The sequence below is a fragment of the Chrysemys picta genome, chromosome 5, assembly GCF_011386835.1.
Source record: "Chrysemys picta bellii isolate R12L10 chromosome 5, ASM1138683v2, whole genome shotgun sequence".
NCBI classification, from domain to species: domain Eukaryota; kingdom Metazoa; phylum Chordata; order Testudines; family Emydidae; genus Chrysemys; species Chrysemys picta.
Window position 1 is genome coordinate 65752580 of NC_088795.1, and position 18324 is coordinate 65770903.

General features: G+C 41.2%; 1 long non-coding RNA gene across 1 annotated transcript in view; it reads left to right on the plus strand.

Annotated features, from left to right (window-relative positions):
* Positions 1–5859: 5859 nt before the first annotated feature.
* Positions 5860–18324, plus strand: part of LOC135984118 (uncharacterized) — a 97241-nt gene continuing 84776 nt past the window's right edge. Inside the window, exon 1 of the long non-coding RNA XR_010602026.1 lies at positions 5860–5986. This is a non-coding gene — a long non-coding RNA (uncharacterized LOC135984118). The remainder of the gene's footprint in view (positions 5987–18324) is intronic.

Consider the following 18324-nt stretch of genomic DNA (forward strand, 5'->3'; position numbering starts at 1 on the left):
TGTACTTGATAAGTACATATTGTATTTTTTGTTCTTTCCTGTGGTAGAAATGTTTTCCCCTTTCATTTTGCATTCAGTAAGACTATTTTTGGGCTAGCATGGGCAGCTGGGAGTACTGCCAAAGCATTTGGCATCACTCATTGACCTCCCTCCAGCTGACCATAAAGCAAATTGATGGGATTCAAAAAGCTCACATTCTGGCCAGTAGAATGGGTCTGGCTAATGCAGATTCTTTGAAGGAGAAAAGGGAGATTATAGAGGGTATTTCCACAAAATACTTTGTACATTCTGTAGTTCTCTAAATTTTCTTTTTAATTAAGCGCACACAGCTTCCATAAGGTGAGGACCTAGTTTTTCTCTGGCAACTGCTCTCTACAATTATACTTTAAAAATGATTAGCAATTGAGAGTGGCAAGAATTTTTTGGCTGGTTCAGAGCTGCCTAACATAAGTATTGAACAAAACCAACTTCCAGTGCTAGCATGTACCTCACATTTCACCATACATTGAACAATGACATTTGAATGTGACTGCAGGAAACAGTCTACTTCTGCAAATAGGCTGCAGTGGAAGCTAGATGTGAACAGATTAAGAAGATAACAAAAAAGGTGTTAAAAGTGACCAGGCATAGACGCTTAAAAAATACAGCTCTTGGGGCCAAACTCAGGCTATATCAATTCTGGGAGACGGGGGGGACGGACGGGAAGGAAGGTATACACTAATGCTACAAAAGGAGCTAGCTCTTCTTTACCAGAAGCAAAAGCAGCATTAATACAGACCTGACAGTGGCCTCATGTACATCCCCTGGCAGATTAATCTTGGTATGACAATGCAAACTAGAACTGACGAGGGATTTTAAGGGATTGAGGTTCTGTACTTCCTGAGTGCCTCTTTACAAGCTTATACATATGCAGAAGAGGCAGCCTGACCTTGACCTTTATTGTTACCATAATGACATTTTTGGTGGCTTGGGAACCTAAAGCCTGAATTTCTGTATTTTATTTCTCATTTTAAAGTTGCAGGTATGGAAATAATAAAAATAATTGATTAAGGTTAGAAAATTGTTATGCGTTTTTAAGCCCCAAATGAGGGTGGCCTCTGCAGACAGTGAAAGCCGACTGCTATTTCAGGACATTTATCAACAGGTCTGGTAGTCCTGGAGCAGGTTAAAAAGCTGCTCTCAGGTAAGCATGGACTGTGCAGTGCTGTAGGTTCCCATTTGATCACTGTCCTGGCTGGTACACACAAAACATGGAAACTGAGAACCAAAACTTGTGTGTCAAGCAGCGGTTCTCAAACTGTGGGTTGGGACCCCAAAGTGGGTTGGGACTCCATTTTAATGGGGTCGCTGGGGCTAGCTTAGACCCAGCGGGGCTCAGGTTATAGACAGTGATGAGCTGCCAAAATCTTAGGAACCAGTTCCCTACTGGTTCTTCGCCGGCACTTCGGCAGCGAGTCCTTCACTCGCTCCGGGTCTTCGCCGGCATGTTGGCGGCAGGTCCTTCAGTGCCGCCGAAGACCCGGAACGAGTGAAGGACCCGCTGCCAAAGAACCGGTAGGGAAATTGCCCGGTGAGTACAAGCCCCACGTGCCTCCCAAAACAGCCTATTTCCCCCCCATCTGACTCCCACCTACGTCCTGCCCATGACTGCCCCCCCTGCAACCCATCAACCCCTCCTGCTCCTTGTCTCCTGACCACCCTCTCCTGAGACCCCCCCACCCTAACTGCCCCCCAGGACTCGACCCCCTACCCAACTTGCCCCGCTCCCTGTCCCCTGACTGCCCCGACCCCATCCACCACCACCTTGACAGACCCCCAGGACTCCCACATCTACCCAACCCCGCCCCGTTCCCTGTCCCCTGACCACCCCCCCAGAACCTCCACCCCCTCCAACCGCTCCTCCCAGCCCCGGCCCAGCCCCCTTACCATGCTGCTCAGGGCAGCGTGTATGGATGCCGCGCGGCCCGCTGAAGCTCGCAGCCCCACCCCCTTACCATGCTGCTCAAAGCGGCAGGAGCTGCAGAGCTGCCCAGGAGTGGTCCAGAGCACTGGCGCTGGCGGCGCGGCATGCTGAGGCTCTGCAAGAGGGGGAAAGGCAGGGGAGGGGCCGGGAGAGCCTCCCCAGCCAGAAGCTCAGGCGGGCCGGGTGTGGCCCGCAGGCTGGTGTAACAACAGAAACACCTCCCTCTCCCAATTGCCCACCCCTTTAACAACCGGTTCTAAATTGGCTTCTAAATTTAACAACCGGTTTCCATGAACTGGTGCAAACCGGCTCCAGCTCACCACTGGTTATAGGGCCCCTGCTTGGGGCTGAAGCCCTTGGGCTTCGGTTTTGACACCCCCAGGGAGGCAGAGCTCGAGTTGGCTCAGGCTTTGCTTCCCCCATCCTGGGGGTCATGTAATAATATTTGTTGTCAGAAGGGGGTTGTGGTGCAATGAAGTTTGAGAACCCCTGGTCTAAAGTATAGATCCTAATTTAGCTTAGTTTTGAAGGTTTGATGCTCCCTGGGGAAGTGTATGCTTCTCTCATTGATGGCCTGACCCAAAGCCCAATGAAGTAAAGGGAATGATACCCGTTAGTTCTAACAAGGTTTGGATTAGGCCCAGGAACACTAATCAGGGCCAGCTCCAGGGTCTTGGCCGCCCCAAGCAGCCAAAAAAAAAAAAAAAAGCCGCGATCGCGATCTGTGGCAGCAATTCGGTGGAAGGTCCTTCGCGCCGAGCGGGAGTGAGGGACCGTCCGCCGAATTGCTGCCGAATAGCTGGACCTGCTGCCCCTCTCCGGAGCGGCCGCCCCAAGCACCTGCTTGCCAAGCTGGTGCCTGGAGCTGGCCCTGACACTAATAGTCCCATTTTCAAAAGTGGATACACAAATGTATATGCCTGATTTTCAGAAGTGCCGAGCACTCAGTTTCCATTGATTTTAATTGGACTTGTGAGTGCTCAGCATCTTAGAAAATCATGCCAAAGATGTGTTAAAGTCAGGGGCTGCTTTTGAAAAATTTGGCTTTTTGGGGGAGAAACTGCTTTCTGACATTAAAACATACAAATGATATATTGCCTGTGGGTGGAACATTACAACTGGCAAGCCCAAACAAGATTGAAAGTAACTAAGTCATAAAGTCTATAAGCTATTGGAAAAATAGAAAAGATAAAGCAAACAGCTAACTCAATTTGATGCTACAGCTGAGAGTCTGTGTATTTGCAGAGAAGCTCCTTCTGCTGCTTTCATGCAGATTCTTTATTTCCATCAGGTGATGAGCAGGGGATGAACAGCTTAGGGAGCTTAGGTTATAGACATAATAAACGTTCAAAACAACATTTCCAAAGAACATGCAAATGACAAATGTAAAAGTACATGCCTAAAGAATAACTTACAATCCCTGCATCAGTCAGAACAATATAGCAAGAGCAGCAGCTCATTATGCACAGGAACATACCAACATTTGACAGCTTTCGGCTACATTTTGCTGGAAAAGAAATGTTATCTTGATTTCTCATAGTAAATGCTTTTAATGATGCCCCTGTGGGCAAGCTGTCGGGTAGTACATATATCATTTTTCCTAGAAAGATGAAAACTGTCAACAATGTTTTCATAGTGTTGCTCAAACACAAATCCTCTGCAGCTTTTAATGACCATATCCATAATACCTTAATAATACCACAATTTCCTGCTGAATATCCCATTGTTGTTCTTGGAAGAGCATGGCAACACTGATGTATTAAAACTGTTTTATTGTTATAGTTTTGATTTCCTACCTGCTGAGCATATTTACAAGAATCAGAATTAAAAAATACCATGTTGCGTATTTGGAAACAAGTGCAAAGAGTCAGTTCTTCAGTTCTGGCTGAAACTGCATAAAGCAGTTTGCTTGAGAATTTTTACACAGGCAGCAATTCTCATGAATCCCCCTTGATGAATTGTAAAGTACAATAAAGCTATGGTTTTCAGAAAGGAAAGATGTTTTAGGGGGCACAAATACCATACTGATTGGTTGTGGTTTAGCTCTGATTATTCAGTATTATATGCAATATATAATCTCAGGCACTGCTCAAAAGGCATTAGGAAAAAAATACATTAATACATTAAAAAAATACCTAGACTCAAGGTTGCTTACTTACTGAAAAGCCAAATAGAACTTTATTCTAAATGTAATTTCTAAAAATGTGATAGTGCAGGAATTCTGTCATTGACAATGGAAGTATAAATAAATTGACCTAGAATAAATTAGAAACTGAATAAAAAGAAACAAACATTAATCACCCCCCCCTCCTCCCCCCGTCATCCAAAAATAAGTTATTTAGGAAACATTTGAAAGTTTGGAGCTCTTAGTCTTGTGGTTGCCCGTACAACTTTAGGTCCCTGTGCACTGAATGAGACAGGGTCAATGGGGAAAAATATTATGTGATCATGCAGTTAAAGACTGCATCAGAATGCATACGCACAACAGCACAGAACTAAGGTGGCATGAGCAATTGTAAATCTGTCATTTCCTAACTTTTGTGGTTTTCACTTTGCAACTTAAATAACCTTCATTTATCACAGGTTTTTTTTTTTTTTGTATGTCATTTCTTGGTGTGTATGTGTTTTTTTTTTTAAGAAAAGAGTTTTTAAAAAAACTATTTTAGACAAGTGTAATAACCCCCTATCATGTGTCATTAGCAGGGGTAGAATTCTGAATTGTCAATGTTATACTAGAAGACTTCTACTTGAGTTGCAGGACTAAACTATAATAGCTGGAAAAGTCTATTATTCAAAAAGGGTGGATGGGTTGCTGGTATTCTGTGTTGGGCCCAGAATTTGGCTGGAGGAAGCCCAGCCCGGCTCTTTCATTTCCACCCCTTGGGGAACTGCTGCTTTATGTGGTGCCCCAGGTGGGCATATGAGCCATTGGAACAAAGTGCTAAGCTGCTGCGGGGAGGGACTTCACTTGGCACAGTCCAGTCCTCCCCCCCCAATTTTTATGGGTCTGGCTTCTCCAGCAGATTCTGAGTGTTGCTAGCTAGAGCTGGTTGGGAATTTTCAGCAAAACACTTTTCCATCAGAAAATTCTGATTTGTCCAAACCAAAACATATCTGTTTCAGCAACACTGTCCAGAAAAGTTTCTCAGGCCCAGGATAGAATATATGCTTAAAACATAGGAGTGTGAGAGTGTGACCTAACCTAGTGGTTGGGACCCTCATCTGAGATGTGAGAGATTCAGGTCTCTGCTCTGTCTGAGTAGGGACTAGAAACTGGTCTTCCATACCCCAGATGAGTATCCCAACCAACAGGATACAAAGCCAATCTCCCTGGTTGCGTTAGTATTTAATTATTTTTACAAAGTGGAACTTTCTTACAACAGAGATTGTGTGTGTGAGAGAGAGACTTGGACTTTATAGCCTGGTGTTTAGGACACTCTCCTGGGAAGTAGAAGACCCACATTCAAATCCCTTCACTGAATCAGGCAGAGCCCAGCTCAGAGTTCCAATTGCAGGAAAAGTCCTGCTCACTGCTGGTGGAATCTTTCAGGAATTTAGCAGCTCAAATCTAGGAAGTTTCTACTGAGCATATGCAAATTGATGTTTTCAAAGTCTTATAATTTCACCAAATCTAGGCAGATTTTCACAGTGAAGGCACATCCCTGTGAATTTCAAGTCCCTATTCCAAAGTACAGGGTTCCTACAGCTTTTCAAATAAAAGGTGGTCAGAATTTTTTAATGTGGGTGTGATGGGGTGTACTCCACACACTGGCGCTGCAAGAGCTGAATTAGGCCAAGAGGGTCCAATCAGCCAATTAGGCTGCAAAGGAGGGAGATTTAGGCTGTTTGGTGGAGGCTAATTAAAAGGAAGCTCACCAGTGAGAGAACAGGCAGGGCTTTGCTAAAGCCAGGTGGCTGGAATTAGTGTGGAGAAAGCAGCAGGGAGGAAGTCACTAGTCCCCTTCCCTGAGCTAAGAGAGAACAAGCCTGGTAGGAAGGCGTTCTTGGGGTAAAAGCAGTAAGGTTGGTGGCAATGCAAACATTCACAGTTCACTACAGGGCCCTGGACCCAGAGGAGAGGGTGGACTTGGGTTTCCCTACCAATCACTGCAGTGTGGTGTTGTTACAGGCAGTGAACAGGAAGACTGCCAGAGTCACTGCTGGAGTGATAGGCTCAGGGCAGCAGGCTTGAGGGCTGCCTGATGCTGCTTGGGGATAGGGACTCTGAAAGACTACCCTGGAAGGGGAAATGGCTGAGTCATGAAGAGGTTGCATCAGCTCTTGGAATGAAAGAGGGGCTGCAGAGTGAGAGACAGAGGTGGAGTGCACCTGCAGGAGGGGAGTCTGACATTCAGAACTAAGCCTCAGAACTGCCAGGCGGAGGTGTTGTCCATTGTTTTGCCCACTGTGATGGTGCTCTACTCAGTAGAGCACCATCACAGTGGGCAAAACAATGTATTTTTTCCTAGCCTCATTTTTGGAAACAACTGAATCTTTCTGGCTACAAATTAAAAAAAAAAACAAATTACCTAGAGGCAGACACCCTGTGTGGAAAATTCAGCCTAAATAGTTAAAATCTGGTAAAGTTATAAGGAATTGAAAACAGGGTCTTATAGTGGGAAGTGCTGGGCAAGCTGAGTAATATCAGTGTTGCCAGTCCTACCTATAGTTAATGATATGCAACCTTCTGATTCAGAGATTCCGTTATCAGATATGAAATTGAGTGTACATCTAGATTTAGGTCTGAATTTGAACTTTCTCAGGTTTTTTTTGCAGGGGGGGGGGAGGGGTCGGGTCATTAAAAATATTGGTTCAGCTCATAATCACTTATGGAAACAGATGTGAGCTGGAAAGCTCCAAAACAGATTTGAACTTCCTTTATCTTGTAGTGTATTTAGGTGGTCTGTAATCCAGTGTTATGACCCAGGACCTTCTCTGATTCAGATTTCAATTCTTATCTGAACTAGCAGAGCCTTTGTATTTGCAAAAATGGCCAGGAAATCTTTCAAGAAGCGGTGCTTTTGTGAGTTCCTGATCTTTCCCATGGGTCAGAGAATAAAGCCAACACCTGCTTGGTCAGGGTTTTTTTGGCTATAGTCCTGGTTTTCTTTTTAATTCATACAAAATAATTTTGCCATCCTCAATGTGTCTATGCTTGTTCCTTATGGGCCTGTGTCAATGCCCACTGAAATCAGTGGCAGTCTGTCCATTGAATTCACTGGATTGGGGATCAGGTGTGTTATTAACAAGGAATTGACACTTTTTATTTGGCAAAAAGGATTGCCAGCAGGTTGTGAAGTTTGCTCTTAGGACAGATCATTTGGTTCAGCTTGATCATGTACTTGGACCACTTGTTTCTTCTCTTCATTATTATTGGTTTATTACAAAACAAAGTTAACATAGGTCCTAAAGAGGATTTGAAACAAAAGCACATTTAACAATAAAATACATTTTTACTGTGGCAGCACTGCAATATCCTAGCCTTGAATATAATACTAGACAGACTTGTCTTGCCAACCAGTCATCCTTAAAAGAGAAACCAACAAATGAAACATTTGGTGGTTGGTGTATTAAGAAAAGCAACAAAATGAGTAATTGGAGAATTTCCTTGATATGCTTGAATGCTGAGAGAAACTGAAATTGCCTAATATCTTGAATAGCAAACGGCAAGTTTCTCCAGGAATGTCATCTCTGCACCCAGATGTGGTTGCTATGAGGAGAAGATGGTTGTTAAAGTGACTATGCTGGAAGTAGGGGGTGCTGGGGTGCTACTGCACCCCCTGGCTTGAAGTGGTTCCTATTATATACGGGGCTAACAGTTTTGGTTAAATGGCTCTCAGCACTACCACTATAAAAATTGTTCCAGCACCCCTGCATGCAGCTGTTTTTTTCTGGAAGATCTCATGTTTTGTATGGTGGTGTGATTCAAATATATACTACTAATTTTTTCTGTGATTTTACAGTTTTCAGTAAATACGTTCCTTTTTTTTTTTTTTTTTTTTAAAGAATGAGATTCTCACCATCATAGTGCATTAGACTCAAACCATGGTGTGTGTGTGAGAATACGTGATGCTGCTTTATTGCACACCTGTGCACTAATAACTCCATAGTTTTATTAGAGATAGCAATGGGATTCAGGTACTTTGTTCCTGGACGGGTCATAATTTGCCCCTTCTATATGACAGTCGCCTAAAAGCTGAATTTATCCCCCTTTCAGTTCATTTGTTCAACTCAACTTTTTCCAGGATTGTTAATTCAGTTATTTCCAACCTGTATTGATTGCTGTCAGCTGGCAGTTTCTGATGGAGTAGTGAAAATTTGAGCTAATGTTCTGTTCTTTGTATTATCTGAAATATGATTATTATGTAGCTATGTTCAGTTTTCCATTACAAATAATCAAGGTGATCTTGTCTTGTGGTCATGGTGTGTAGACCTCAGCAATCAGTTAAGTCATCAATATGGAGAAAAAATGTCAATTCCTGGAATCCTAATTCGGTGTGCTATTTTCATTTCTTTTCCCTCTTGCACCTGCTGTTGAATGGAAATAGTTAATAAGCTTTTTAACTAACGACTGTGCATAGCTTTACTATTACTATTTACAACAGCCAGATTAAGGTTATGAGGGGCCTAAGGCTAATGGGAGGGAAGGGCCTAAGTATGAATTACATATTGGAAAAAAACTTATGTATGTAGATAAATGTTTGATTTCATATTTATTCATGTAAAATTAGCAAGTTTATTCTACTCTCACTACACTCAATTCTTCAAACAGATACTTCTGAGTAAGAGGTATCATGAGGGATGCTACGCTGTCCTTCTCTTAGGCCTCCTTCCTCCTAGGTAGCGAAGTGCTCATATGTATGAGGATGAACACTGCAATATTCCCCATCCTGCTCACCTCTTTCAACCTTGTGCTTCTACCCTCAGCTCTCTACATGGCACAGTGCAAAGCCAAGCCCTGCAGGGCTTTTTCTCAAGCTATGGACCAGGGCCGGCTCCAGGGTTTTGGCCGCCCCAAGCAGCCAAAAAAAAAAAAAGCCGCGATCACGATCTGCGGTGGCGATTCAGGTCCCAGTCCGTCAGCCCCTCCCGTCTGTATCTCCCTGCGCTGCAGGAATACATTGCCAGGTACCTGGTTAACACTGGTGACCCGGACAATTACCCCTGCCAGTCATGGGTGTAGTTTGAGCAGGCATTGTCATCCTCCTGCTTGTTCACTCCACCCCCGATTTCACCAGAGCTTTGCTTAGCTGTCAGGGAGGGACGAAGCTCCCCTCTGTCCCTCTCCTGGGCTGAGGCTGGCAGGCAGCTCCATGATGCTGCCTCCTGGGTCCTAGTGCCCGTTACTGTTCTCTTCTATGTGTGCTGGGCCCCATTTCTGGATAACTGGTGAGGGGGAAGGGCAAGGAGATGGTGGTGAGGAAGAGGCAGTACCAGAGCGGTAGGGTCGAAGCTTGCACACACTATATCCAGCTGCAGCCAGAACTATTGCCCTCCCATGTATAAGGAACAAATTCCCACACATTTGTAGGAAAAAAACAAAACATCCCATTCTGGATACCAGTACTTTAAATTTTACAGTACCTTCCATCGAGGGACTTCAGATTCCTGGAGTTGTGAAGCTGTATGAACCCCTTGGTAAGGGCCAAGAGAGAAGTCTCATTTTAGCCCTTTGCTTGTAAGAACTTAAGGGCAGGGAACATGTATTTACTTATTACTGTGGAGTATCTAACACATTTTTGAATACTAAAAATATTGTATGCTGTAGTTTGCTGTTAAATGCAGTTGTATGGTAAGACACAATCAATTTTGTTATCAGAAAACTTTACTGCAAACTGCATTCTCAAATGACACAATTGTGGCTTACAGACACACTTGTTATATATTCATTAAATTCTTCAATGAATAACTGGAACAGATGTAAATCCTGTTCAACTTGCCCTTAACAATAAGTAATATTTCCAATAAGAAACAATGTCAACTTTATCTTTAAAGAATAAACAAAACCTAACAGTTCCACAACAAAACCATACTCACTGGCATCTGAATACATTCCATGTATCACTGGATTTTCACTTGTTTCTCAGACTATATTCTCCATGCTCCTTTTCACTCTTTCACTCATTAAGTGGCTTTAGAAATTCTTTTCATGGAGTGGAGGCAAATGAACACTTGAGCTCATCAGCTTTAGCAGAAGTACTCTTGGGGAATTCCAAAATGTAATACTTTTATTGCATCTGTGAAGAGTCATGAAATGTAAGTTCAATCTTCCAAATAATTCATGGCCGCATCTTCTTTGGGGAGTGGTAAGGATTTAAGGGGAAGTTTCCCCATAGCATTCCATAGATTACTGTTCTATAAAACCTAAATTGTATGTAATTATATGGATCTGGGGAACACCTGAAGAAAACTTCTGCAATATTTTGAAAGGTGAATACTTCCATTCTGCCACTGACTTACATTAAGGGATAATGGAAGAGTTCATGGGACTTTGTACCATCTTTGAAGCTACTTGATTCTGAGACTAGCCAGTGACAAATGGAGGTCCCAGTGCAAATGAGGAAAGCCTTATGTTCTCTTCCTCTATCCTCCATTCCTTCTCCTGATATCCTCTGTGCCTTATGCTCTTCATACCAGCTATGATTGGATGTGTGGTGTCAGGAATTGAGTGATGCAGGTGGGGAGTTACCTCTGTGTGTGTGTGTGTGTGTGTGTGTGTGTGTGTGTGTGTGTGTGTTATGTTCAGGAGCAGCTCAGGGATGCAGGAGGAGAAGGTTAGAGAAATGTATGAGAGTCCATTTCCATCACATGAACCTCCTTTGGTTTGCAATGAAAACCCTTTATGAACCACCAGAGGTTCACAGGGGGAGAAGGCAGGGTAGCAATCGTGCATCCCTGGTTCTTTCTGACCCCATGAGCTGCTCCGAGTACCTGCTCCACACTTTGAAATACCTTGTGTAGGGCCCCTTAGGGAGTAAAGACTCTCTCAATCCCTGGTCTACTCGACCTTCTACCCACCCTCTCTCTCAAGCTTTAGGAGGCTCATGGCTTCCATTCCCCTCGAATGTTAATGCTTTCACCAATGCCATTTCAGATGCTGTAGTTAAGATATTACATTGCTCTTCCATTGTGGGGGAAAATAAGTAGGATTTTTCTCTGTACCACTGTTTCAATGTCTGTTTCAAACTTTTGTAGCCTGGTCTTTCCTTGAAGTATATAACACCCTCTTGTCCATCTATATCATTGTTATAAAAACTCCTGCTGGTAATACTTTCACATCACAGGATGCTCCAGGCGTTCACAAGCCTTCAGTTAAGGGTTTAACAAATGCCTGATGGTAATTCACTTGTTGCAGCACTGAATTCCAAGGCCATAATTTTCCCTTTGGAAAAAATAGATTTATTTTTAATTCAAATAAAAGACAATGCTCAGATACATCCTGCAATGCCATTTGAATCCAAAATGATCCAGATCTTGAAGGAAAATGCATATATAAGACAATGAAGACTATTGTGGCTTAGTAAAGAGGAGACTGAAGGGGATTTCAAAGATGTAAGTTACATTATGTATATGATCCATAAAGGAAAGGACTGATAAACTGATAGTTACTCATTTAAAAACATGAGGTCATGGACTTTAGATTGAGGAAGGTCTAGTGTACAAGCAATTTAGGTAGAAATTTCTTTATAGAAAGGATGGTTGGAATATGTACTGTGCTGCTAATTCAGCAATGTAAGCATAGTTCCTCAGTTTAAAAATGAGATGGATGACTTTTTTTCCCCCCCAAAAAAATGCAAATCGAAGATGCAGCTATTGGAGGAGGAGATGTACAGTCAGTATAATTGAAACCTGGAAGTGCACTGGCCCCTTTATGTTCAATACAAGGGCCAGAGAGGCTCAAAGTCCTGATTATATTTGGGGGAATATTTTCTTGACACAGGCACTGCAAGTGTCAGCCATAAGGCTGCCTTCCAATGACCCCTTGGAAGCCCTGGCATGGGGGAGGGAGGGGGGGCACAGGGGAGATGTGTAGGAGGCAGTGCTGCCTTCTGTGCAGGGCCACAGAGTTTCCAGGCAATGGTGTGGCCCTTAAGGCAGCCTAGGGAGGATGCCATAATTTAGACACCCTCTACCTCAGGGCTGTCTAAATTATGCTGGGGTAGAGGGGCAATTCAGGCTCTGGAGAACACCAGGATGACACAAAGGTGTCTTACAGTCACTTTAGCCAAACCCTCCCCACCCTTCTGGGCTGTCAAGTGCAGCACAGAATCCACCATGGGTATTTTACCACAGGAGAAAAGTTTACCGTAATATTGTGGTGGGGAGAATACCATGGATAACACAATAAATGTGTTAACCATCACTTTTAACATCATACTGTAGGTTCAGAGGACTTGCATTTTCTTTGTTGTGGATCAAATTGTCTTATTCCCAATTCTTATGTTCATTAATAAAAGGAATACATTGTTTTGTTGATGTGCATGTTAAAAGAATACATCACGCTTCTTCAACAGCTTTACACACACATTTTTTATTTGTTCTAACAGAAAATATTGCATTCTTGTTGCCTCTGGCTACAACTTTGAGATTGTTGGAAAAATGTTTTCATTTCCTGTAACTATTTTCTCTTCGGGAGGTAGGGAGATTAGCCTGTGGAAAATCTTTCTTGTAAATCTGAGACATAAGTCCAATTAAAAAAAAAAATCAGGAGTTTTATTTTCTCAAACAAATCTAATTTCTGCTGATAGAAGGAAGATTCAAAAACTGTACAAAATGACTTTTTAGTTTTCTATTTTGCCTCATTTTTTCTCAAATCAATATGGCTAAAAATATTTTCTACTTTTTTTAAAATCAAAAGAACAGTTACAATAAGGCACGAGTCACTCACAGTCAATGGAGTTTTTCTGGTATAGAACTGTTCTAAGATCAACATTAAGCCACTTACTGAAATGTTTAGTATTTAGTTTTTTCAACAAAGTTAATAATAAAACATGGAAAACTAGGAATCCATAAATACTGAACTGTGCAAATTTTCTATGAATAATACTTTGAAATATCACAGTTCAGCAATTAGCACTTGACCTGTTCATTATTCATCTACTGTGCTTACAAAGTTAACAGGCATCTTTAATATAAAAGAGCAACAACAGAAAACTTTGTAATGATCTGGAATCATCAATTTATGCAATAGGAAACGTATATAACTGATCTTATTAATGTTATTCTCTGCTTCTTCTACACCCCCCCCTTTTTTTTATTTTCTAATAATTGGTTGCACCTTGTGCCAGTTCAATTATAAACTCTTTGTGGTAGGGATCATGTCTTCATAAACTTTTGCCTTTAAACTGATTGGAACTCTGAGCACTACTGAAATATATTTCTATTTATTTATCATGGCATCTAGGAGTCCAAGTCCTAGAACAGGACACCTTTGTACTCGGTGCTGTACAAACAAAGAACAAATAGACAGTCCCAGCCCCACAGAGCATGCAATCTAAATTGAATAATCACCTCTGAGTTACTACTATGTGGTAGCTCTCAGAAAATGCTGACTTCTGATGATTAGGTAGGGATGCCTTTTTAATCAATTTTAAAAAACCGAAGGATTTAGTGGAATTTTAATGCTGATAACTTTACATCATGTCAACCTAAACACTGCAAACATTTAAAAAAAACTTGCTAACTCCCTGATATGGCAATTCATTAATGCTTTAATTTACAGTGTAAAAATATGCAGGAAATTACATTCCAGTACCTGACAGTTTACTAATGTGTTGTAACTAGCTTTTCTTGGAACAAATCGATTATCTCAGAATACATTACATTTAAAGCTGCTAAGAAATCTCTATCCCTAAATCCAAACAGTTACAGTAAATAAATCTCCCTGTGATGCCTGGATTAATGCAAAGTAATCACCTGACTCCTTTGTGTTTGTTTGGTAAAATGTTAACAGGTCTGATTGGGATTTAAATATTTAGAGTAGAAATTAAATTTTTATAGTTACCATGGGGAAACAAGCTGTAGCAACCTTACAGTAAAAACAGCTTTAAAAGGAAAGTGACATTTAGTACATAAGTATCAGCATATGTTTTTGTCTACTTTCTTCAGCCATAGAAATTACCAAACTTTGGCTCTATTCCTACAAGATGCTGAGTGCCCTCAACTGTCCCCTTAGGTCAAGTTTTGCTGTAAATCTGGAGACAAAATGATTTATTAGTTTATTTATTTAATTTATTACTTCAGTGCAGTTGCTCCTTATCATTGGCTTAACAGAGCAGAATTTGTCTGAATTTAATGATAATGGGGAATGCTCAGCACCTTGCAGGATTAGGCCCTTAATTTCCAGTGTCTTTGAAATAATAGTAAATCCATATAAGGGAAATGAGCACAAATGTATACAGTCTGTTTCTCAGGACATTAGCTGAATCCATCTTTTTTTTCCTGCTCTTGCCATAATGTGCCCCTTCAGATAAAAGGGCTTGTGAAATGTGAAAAGCTTGCACATGAACATTCAAGTCAGAAACCATGGAAATATAATGCTGCATAGTTCACTCAGAGCGAGACTATGCCATCTGGGAAGGAATTCCTCAAAGTTCACCAGTGCAGATGGCAGTGCACAAAAAGTGAAGCATCTTCTCCCAGCACAGCTAGTCAGCTGAACCACAGCTCTACATATTCTCTGTCCCTCTCCATCCACTTGGGGCATCACCAGGTAGTAATTTAGTGCAGGGGGTGCAACTCTGTGTGGTCCTCATGCAGTCCATGCAAGCCCAGAAAGAGGGGAAGGTGGTTCCTTGCTTCTCACTCCAGACCTGTTATGTCCAGCTAGTCCTTAGGGACATGTTACATTTCCACTGTCTGTACATATATGTGCATACACAAGCTGTCATTTTTAGTTTAATACTTACTTATATATATATATATATATATATATATATATATATATATATATATATATATATATATATATATATAAAGTAACATTTGTCTTACTGAAGTACAAAACCTAATTTAGGTATTAATTTAATTATAAGAAGTCATTAAATGCAGCTAGTTAAATTGTAGTAATATTATGGAATACGTCATTTGGTTTTAAAGTTCAAGATAAGAGCAACTTAGGAAGTTGAAAGGAAGTAATCAGTTTTGTTAAACTCCCTCTATTTTTAATTAATGGAGTTATTTTCCACATAAATGTAATGCATCTGTATTGTTACTTTCCATTACATGAGTTATATCACCAGATAAAGATCACTGGAACCCTAGGTAGAACTTCTTGCATTCTATTTAAATATTATGGGCCAGATCCTCAGCACTGGGTGAAGTGCGGTACAAAAGGATCTTTGATCCATAAGGCAGCATTTATGTCCTAACAGATAAAGCACAAGATGGGGGTATTAGTTTGTATCTGCTATAAGCCACCAAATCACACTAGGGAACAGATTCATAAGGAGCCAATCTGTAATATATACCCCTCTCTCCCTCCCCCCCAAAAAGCTGCATGATCATGAGGGACTTCAATTTGAGTGACATGCTGGAGGTCTCTTGCTGTCAGTACTAAAACATCCTTAGAACTTCTAAATATATTAGATGACAATTTCCTAAATCAGAAAGTGTTGCATCCAATATGAAACAATTCTATATTAGAACTAATCTTGGCAGGTAAAGAACTGCATAGTATGACAGGTTTGGTCACAGAGACCCCCTTGGGACTATCACCTGACATGCTGAAGTTACCTCTGAGCCCACTTTCCCTGTCAGCTTGGGACTCCAGAACCCTGCCTGGTTGAACCAGACATGCTAGCCTACTGCACGCAGACCCAAGTCTGGTCCATGCCCCCAAAGCTCCAGACTTTACCAAAAACTGCTCAGCAGGTCACCTATCTCCAGCACCGAGACACCCAGTTCCCAATGGGATCCAAACCCCAAATAAATCCATTATACTCTGTATAAAGCTTACACAGGATAAACACATAAATTGTCTGTGCTCTATAACACTGATGGAGATATGCACAGCTGTTTGCTCCCCCAGGTATTAATCACTTAATTAATTAATTAACAATTTTATTAAGTAGAAAAAGTAGGATTTTAGTGGTTTCAAGTAATATCAGACAGAACAATGTAAGTTACCAAGCAAAACACGAAAGTCTAAGCCTAATACATTAAGAAACTGTTTACAGGTAAAATCTCGCCCTCAGATGTTCCAATAAGCTTCTTTCACAGATTAGACTTCTTCCTAGTCTGGGCCCAATCCTTTCCCCAGGTACAGTCCTTGTGAGTTCCAGCAGACATCTTAGGTGGAAACTAGGGGTGTTCGCATGACTGGCAGCCTCCTTTTATAGTGTTGGCACAAGATGGTAATCTTTTGTGTCTCTGGATCCCCACCCCTCCTTCTAAATGGAAAAGCACCAGGTTTAAGATGGATTCCACCATTCTTCCTGGCCTGGCTTACAGGAACACAGGAAGGCTTGCAAATAAACAGAGCCATTTACAACCACTTGTCCTAGTCAATGGGAGCCATCAAGATTCTAAACCATCATCAGTGGCCCACACTTTGCATAATTACAATAGGACCTCAGAGTTATACTTTATATTTCTAGCTTCAGATACAAGAATGATACATACAAACAAATAGGTTGAACACTCTCAATAGATTGTAAGCTTTCTAATAATATGTTAAAAGAGACCTTTTGCATAAACCATATGCCAGTTACATTATATTCACACTCATAAGCATATTTCCATAAAACATTATGGAGTGCAGCATCATGCATAGAACTACAAATTAATGGTAGCTTAGGTACAAGTGACTATGACTTGATTATATTTAAAATGTGAAGGTAGCATAAAGTCCAGACCAGTCAGAGAGAGAGAGATCAGATCTCTCTCTCTCTCTTTCTCTCTCCTTTAAAAGGTCCAATTTTGCAAAGCTGAAAACAACTGAGGCAAGTCATCTGGGAGAAAGAATTTTGCAGAAGAATGTGATAATTGGGAATTAAGAAAGCACCAAAAGCCATACTCCCACAATCAAGGAAGAAGGCCATATTGGTTAAAAGAACAACCTGGTTTAGGGGGAATGTGAAGGTGTTACCTGGTGTTTTGCTGAACCCAAAGTTTTTGGCAATTTTATTCTTTGGAAGGCGGTGGCAGGAAATAAATCAATGGGACATGGCCATCTAGCCAATAGATAGTTGAGGCAAGAAGGCAAACAAGTGCTTTCACTCAAAGCTTCTACTTATTTAGTCTCCAGAACTTGCACACATCCGCAATAGGTTAGTAGAGCACCCCAAATTACCATCAGTCATATTTACCCAGGGTCTTGAGGGGGTCTTGAGTGGTTAACTGTAGATGTCCTGTGGTCAGCCTTCTGTCTGCAGGGGAACTTGAAAGGTGCTCAAGTGTCCACTGAGCTCAGATTTCTTCCCCCTTTTTAATATCCAAAATTTAAAAAAAATTAAAGAATTTTAGTATTACATAGCTTAGTCATTAAAAAAAAAAACTTCTGCTCAGCAAAGTATAGAGATTTCCATCAGTATGTGAAATACAGCTGGTTAATGGTTGCCAGACTTTCTATATTGCAAAACCGTGTGCTCTGGAAAAAACTGAAGTCAGGAGAGCACAGGGTCATGTTTAGTCCTCATGGCTCTCATGGTCACTCCCCTTCCCCTCCTGGCCTGTTAGTTGTGCTAAGATTTCAGCAATAAGCATAACAATTGGTATTTGAACTGCTGACAATGGTTTAGGCATGTTACTGGGTTAACAACATTTCCTTCTCACAAAGGTAGCTGAAGAGGGGGAAACCCTAAGTATATAACAAATGGAAGAGAGGGGAAATAGATATGCATTACAACCTATCAGAAGCTATTAATTTTAGAAAATTAATAATGTTGTGCCTACATTTCAAAAGGGTAAATATAATTACCTGGATCATTCTAGGCCTATTAGTCTATCGATCCTAGCTGAGAAAATAAAGTGGCGCTTATGGGACTTGATTGAACAATATTAATTATTGTTTTCTTTATGCCAATCTGGGTTTATGAAAAATACATCCGGTCAAATTAACTGGATATCTCTGTTTGGTGAGACTGCAAGGTTGGTTGATCAAGATAATAGTGCTGATGTAATATACTTAGACTCCTGTCAGGCATTTGAGTTGGTACCATGTGACATTTTAATTAAAAAATGAAAATAATATAAAGCAAAGATGGCTAACTGATAGGTCTCATTGTAATTGTAAATGGGAATAATCAAATAGGTGTTTTTTAGTGGGGTCCCACAGGGATTAGTTATTGGCCCTAAGATATTTAACATTTTTATCAGCGACCTAGGAAAAAACATAAAATCATCATTGATAGTTTGCAAAA